The sequence below is a fragment of the Dendrobium catenatum genome, unplaced genomic scaffold, assembly GCF_001605985.2.
Source record: "Dendrobium catenatum unplaced genomic scaffold, ASM160598v2 fragScaff_scaffold_853, whole genome shotgun sequence".
Taxonomy (NCBI): Eukaryota; Viridiplantae; Streptophyta; class Magnoliopsida; order Asparagales; family Orchidaceae; genus Dendrobium; species Dendrobium catenatum.
In genome coordinates this window covers 9,671,536-9,677,891 of record NW_021319315.1, presented here as the reverse complement: position 1 = coordinate 9,677,891, position 6,356 = coordinate 9,671,536, and the positions used below count along the sequence as shown (strand labels likewise).

Sequence of the window (6,356 nt, the reverse complement as noted above, 5' to 3'; positions counted from 1 at the left end):
ATTATATATACGTAGTCAAATCACAAACAAATAATTACTGATAGTAAATTGCAAATGAAGTAAATGACTAATACAAATACATGAAGATAAAAATTGAAAAATTACACCTTTTGACATATAAAAAAGGAGGATAAATACAAGATTAAAAAAAATACTCATAGATCTATGGGACCTTGATTAAGATTGGATGGTGGGTGCATATAGTCTCTCAAAATAAGACATTGGCTATAAAGTAAAGCATTATCTTTCTCATATTACTGCCACCTCTTAATCTCTTTATTGATGTTATCATTAAATTTGAGCTTGATGCATGAATATTGTTCCATTCTAGCATCGTAAGGCTGTATGTAGGGCCAATAAGCTTAAGGAGATTGGAGTGTAGGTGATAAAAGAAGGACAACATATTCTTCTTCATCACCATCATTATCATTATAAATGGCATGCTTCTTTTCACTAAATATTATATAGTATGAATTTATAGTGAAAGAAGTGGAGATAAGCTCAGCTTGTTTGAGAAATCCAAAAAAAATTTGACTTCAAAGATATAAGCCAAATAGAATATATAAGATAAGCTCATGTTGGTCTAAAAACTCAAGTTAAATTTGACTTCTAAGATATAAGATAACTTAAGTGTTAGATTTTGGCACAAGTTAGTTTTTTTTTTACAAATAGAAGGGAGTATTTCATTATAGTGAATGATAATATTCATGACATAGAGTTTTATGTGAGGAGTATGATATTAGATAGACAATGAGAAAAAGAAATGTGATATTGATTATACTTCTTGCTTTAGGAATAACATTATGCCAAAGAATGTGTTGAATAAAATGAACATTATACTATTAATGGAATTTTTTATATTATTTTAATTATCCTTTTTACTTTGAAAAGACCTCCCTTGATGTGTTTATGCTGGAAAATTTACTTGAAAGCCACAAAACTAAATGAAAATGACCAGCATGGCTATAATTAACTTTGGAGTGACGTGGCATTCAACCTTAAATTCAACTAAAAGTGAAAGAGAAAAGCACCATAAAGGAGGAAAGGGCAATGTTAGAGTGCCAGCTCACATCAATATTGCAGTGCTAACTAGGGCGTCATAGAACAAAAATGCTTGAACTTAGAGGAAGAACATTAATTAATTCATTTACACCAGAGCAATGTGATGTTGATTTAGATAGAGTGCCAAAAGTATGGATTTATTCAATGCTAATAAGATAAAAATTATCATGTTATTTTCCAATGAGTATTGTTATTATAAGCTTGTAATCCTTGAGTTTTTGGTAGGAAATTAAAAGAAAAACAAGAAAATTAAACCAGAACCACCATCATAGCATTGTAGCACCAGAACTCATTTTTGCATCATAAAAGATAGCTTAACAAAATCTATTGGACAGCTTAGCGCTAAGGTGCTACCCAATTAGCATTGAGGCATTACTAAATAGTGCCACAGTGCTAGACTAGAGCACCATAGTGCCAAATCACCCAATATTGTGATGGGAGTCAATTGAACCAAAGAATTTATGTGATGATTAATGAATTGGTGCACTAGTTGAGCTACACCACCAAGCTAACACTACAGTGCTAATTAAGTCAAAATTAAAATATATAAATAGTCACCTTATTCCTCAAGTAAGAGGAGTACACTTAGAGTCGTCATTCATAATGTCATATTGGGAGAGTGTGTGAGTGTGTGAGAGTGGTAAATTGGAGTGTGTATTTTTCGTTCATTATATCAGGGTCTTGAATTAAAGTGGAGTAAAGAAAAAGAGTGAGTAAAGGATTATAGCATAACTTTTAGGTCACTTCTAAACTTTCCTTATGTATTTTTTATTAATGATTTGAATTGTATCTTGGAATGTATTTGTGAGCAAATTAATAAAAAAAAGGTTTGGAAAGTTTATTATGTTTCTTATAAGTTTCAATGCATTTATGTGTAGCAGATAGCCTTTTTTGGATATGTTATGAATTAAAAAAACATGTACTACTTAGAGTAGTGTTGAAAGCTTATCGAATCCATGCTATTTTTATTTTCTTGCATGTTAGTTGGTTTATGTATAGTCCTTCCATTTATTTAAAATGTAGTGTGATCTTATGGATAAATAATTTGACTAACAAAATAATTAGAGAACTAAAAACATAATCCGGTCATGCATAGACATATGTTGGCTCGAGTTATGGGGTCTTAAGAAGAAAATTTAATTGCAATTGCCATTGGTCTTAGCTTAGTTTGTAATGAACTTGATAGAAACCTGGATAATAATAGCTCTAATCCATAGAAGCCTTAGAAAATAATCATGTTCTTTTAAGGATTCATAGGTTCAGGACTTTATAATAATAGAAACTTTGTTCTCAATTTTGAAAGTTACATTTGTAATCATCTTTTTGTAAGCACACTAGCAGTCTAGTAAGCATTAGCAAATTGTATTTAGGATAACTCTATTATTATTTTTCATGTGGGATTGACACTCTATTCATCACTTTATTACTTGATGTGATAACGTGCACATGTATTTTTAAATATATTTGCACATTAGAAAATTGAATTTTCCTTTGACAATTGATTAGAGACTTTAACATAAGTAAATAATCACTTAAAAATATAACAACAATGAGTTTTTAGGAACCAACAAAGCCCAACCGAAGCGCCATTCAAGGATTTGGCACCATTGTTGGGGAATCCAAAACAAGAAAAATTATTATCCTGCATTATATTCTATAATACTAAAATAATTATTAGTTTAATCATTTTTTTAACTGCTTAAAATTTCATTCTATAAACTTTAGACACTACTCTAAGTTGTATCTTGCATTTTTTGGACATGTTACAAAATAAAAATGCATGTACTACTTAAAGTAGTGTTGAATGTTTAATCACAAATACATTCCAAGATACAATTAATTACTAAATTTTAAGCAATTTTATTTAGTTTTTAACTGCTTAAAATTTCACCTACTTTACATTACTTTTTTATTTGATTATCTACTTTTCCTTAGTACTTCAAAATTTCTATTGTGTTTCTTTGTGTTACATGTATATTATTAACAACTAGTTAGATTGCAATTTGATGCTGAAATTGAAGGAACATTAAAAAGAATTAGATAGACTAGAGAATTTGAAAAAGAAATGAAAATGTTCGAAAAATTTCTTGAAGCTTAAAAACCTAAACTTCTTATCGAATATGCCAACCCAATGGTTGAGGGCATTCCATAAAGCATAAATAGATCTATCATTTAAGGAATATAATTTTAACCTATAAACTTCTAAAATATAAATGGTACAAAATGCACAGTTTTGTGGGGCACATTTAGAAGACCCTAATTTACACTTACCAAGTTTCCTAATAATTTGTTTAACCTTTAAATATAATGGTGTTAGTGATGATGCTATTATACTAATGTTATTTCCATTTTAACTGAGAAATAAACCTAAAATGTGGTTAAATTCCTAGCCTTTGGCCTTAATAACAACTTGTTATAAACTTTCTTATATGTATTTTTGTCAAATATTTTCCTCTTTAATAAATTAACAAACTTAAAAATGATATTATATCATTTACATAGATATAAGGTGAATCTATTTGTGAATCATCAGAAAGATTTAAGGAATTGCTTAAGAAATATCCTCATCATGCCCTTCCTAATTGTTTAATAATTCAAACATATTTATAATGGCTTAAAAGGATCCCTTAGATCAATTATAAACAATGTTGCTATGATTCTCTAATGTTAAAGCCCCTTGATGAGGTATATGCTTTGATTGAGGAGATTGATACCAAAAAATTTCATTGGCCTTAAGAACAAATTGTCGACAACATTTTTGTAAGAGGTAAAATCTTACACCAAATATTAAATCATGATATTCAAAACTTTGAACTCTATCTCAATCGTTAAATCTTGTTCTTAACTATGCTTTTTCATATTGTTCAATAAATGATTTCAAATGCTCAAACACTCAATCATTGATAATCATTGGCACAATCTTTTAAATTTTCATTCAAATTAATAAATCTTTTAATCACTATTCATATAAAATCATTCAACCATTCAATCACTTAAAATTCTTTCTTTAAATATTTAATGAACATTAAATCATCAATTAATTTTTAAATTCTTCAATTAAATCAAGTTCTAATCAAGAGCTAAAAATCTAGTTCAAATCTATTGCAAAAAATCCAATTGAAACTCCAAACCATAAATCCCTTTGAATGTTTCCCTTTTTCAGAGGAATTTCTAATAAGAACAAAACCCTTGGTAAAGCTATCATAATTATGTTAGATCATTCATATTTCTACTATGCATGTTCATACAATTTATGTGATAATTTTAGAGGCATCTAAGTTTCTCTAACCTCTAGAAATCAAAGCTTCCATCCATCATTAAAAACCTTCAAATATTTATAGCACCTACCACTAAATAGCCATTTTAATTAAAGCATGATTGTAGACTCTTCCAAGTCATCTAAATATGTTCATAATCATCCTTATAGTTATTTGAACCCACTTGAGTTCATGGTTTACCTTAGTTGACTTGAGCTGATCTACTGTAACCAATAATACCCTTTAACACTAAAATCCCTATATATGCATGAATAATATTGGAAAGCTCAATTCAAGACCTAGGTTTTTCCCTTAAGTACTTGCAAATCATTCAAAATAATAAATAGGCCTAATAGAACCCTTGAATGGGTTAGATTGACCATCAATGATTAAATTGAACATTAAAGCTCATTTAAACCCTAAACCCTGCCTGGAAGCACACCCAAGTAATACAAAACATGTTCAAGCTCTCTACATTTTGGTGGCGACTTAGTGTTTTTGTTACTAACCTTTGTTCTCCTTGTTGTTGGCAATATTTTTTTTCTATTTCTTTCACTTTTTATTTCCTTGTTTTGGTTTCAAATTCTTCTAACTTTTTTTTAAAGTTTTTTTATTTTTTGGGTTTCTAGTTTTAGGAGATGATGAATCCATTGTCATCTATCCCATCATCTATTTTATTTCCTTAGGGTAGTTCATGGTCCTTCAAGGATGCCTTGGCTTGATCTTCATCATCGTGTGCTAAGTTGCCTTTTGTGCAAATATCTTTTAAGGGTTTTTCGGTGTTGATGTTTGATGATGTCATGATTTCTCAACTTGCAGTCCCCTTTTCTTTAACTTTGGTTGGTAATTTCCTACTCGTGCGACCTAATTTGGATTTTATTCAAAAATTTTTTTTGTTAATCTAAAACTCTTGGGTTCTTTTCACATCTATTTGTTGGATCATAGGCACATTGTGATTTCGTTATCTAACAATCTCTATTATAGATGAATTTTCTCACATAGGTCCTACTATATTCGAGCGTGTTAGATGAGGTTGCTCAAATGGACCCTGGATGTTGATATTCATGAGGAATCCCCTATTGATCCTGTGTGGATCTCATTTTCAAATATGTGACTTCAATTCTTTAATTCTCATATTTTTTTTCTCTTAACTTCGATCTTTGGTAGGCCTTTGCAAACAGATCAAGCAACTGCTTCAATTTCTCATCCTTCTATGGCTTGTGTTTTATTTGAATTAGACATATCTAAGAAACATCCTAATGTGATTTAGATTGGTTTGGAGTTGAATAGTTAATTTCAAAAAGTGAAGATTGAAAATATTTCAAATTTTTGTTCTCATTGTAAAATGCATGGCCATGCTTTAAATGAATAATACAGGTTACATCCTCATCTTCGCAGGGAAAAGGATTTAGCTAAACAGTCCAATGGGAATGATGTTATTTCAGTTCCTCATGATAGTGAGGATCTAAACTGTGAAAAGATTGTTGTCAACGATCTTAAATCACCTAGAATATAGGATCTTACAGCCCTTTCTATTCCGCACATTGAACCACATACCTCCAATGTTCATGAACCTATTCAAATATAGGGCGATAATATCAACTCTAGCTCTTCCTTACCTTTTGGAAGTGAAAATGTGGATGAGCACATGTTGGCTATTACTTCTAACCAAATTAGTGTTATTTCACCTCTTATTAGTCCTTGTATTCTTAACAAAAATTTGCCGAATGTTGTTTTTATGTTGTTCAATAATAAATGTTCTAATTTTATAAATTATCTTGATGTTGGTAATGATCAGGAGGATGGACAACCTTTTAGGATGGAAGGAAATACTTGCACTAACATGTGTAGTAAAGAAAATATGGAGGATGGTAATACCCTTGAGGAGGGTCAACAGACTAAGGAGGTAAGGAAGGTGGGTTTACATAATGATAGTAAGTTAAATTCTAATCCTTATTATTATATTGGTGCTTTTATTGATACTAAGGATATTGATATTATTGCTAAATGTTTTTCCAAAGATGATAATGATGCTAG

General features: G+C 29.9%; 1 non-coding gene across 1 annotated transcript; it reads right to left on the bottom strand.

Annotated features, from left to right (window-relative positions):
• Positions 1 to 3,531: 3,531 nt before the first annotated feature.
• LOC114580219 lies at positions 3,532 to 3,638 on the bottom strand. Its single transcript, XR_003701541.1, has one exon. It is a non-coding gene; the product is annotated as a small nucleolar RNA R71 (small nucleolar RNA).
• Between the last annotated feature and the right edge of the window lie 2,718 nt (positions 3,639 to 6,356).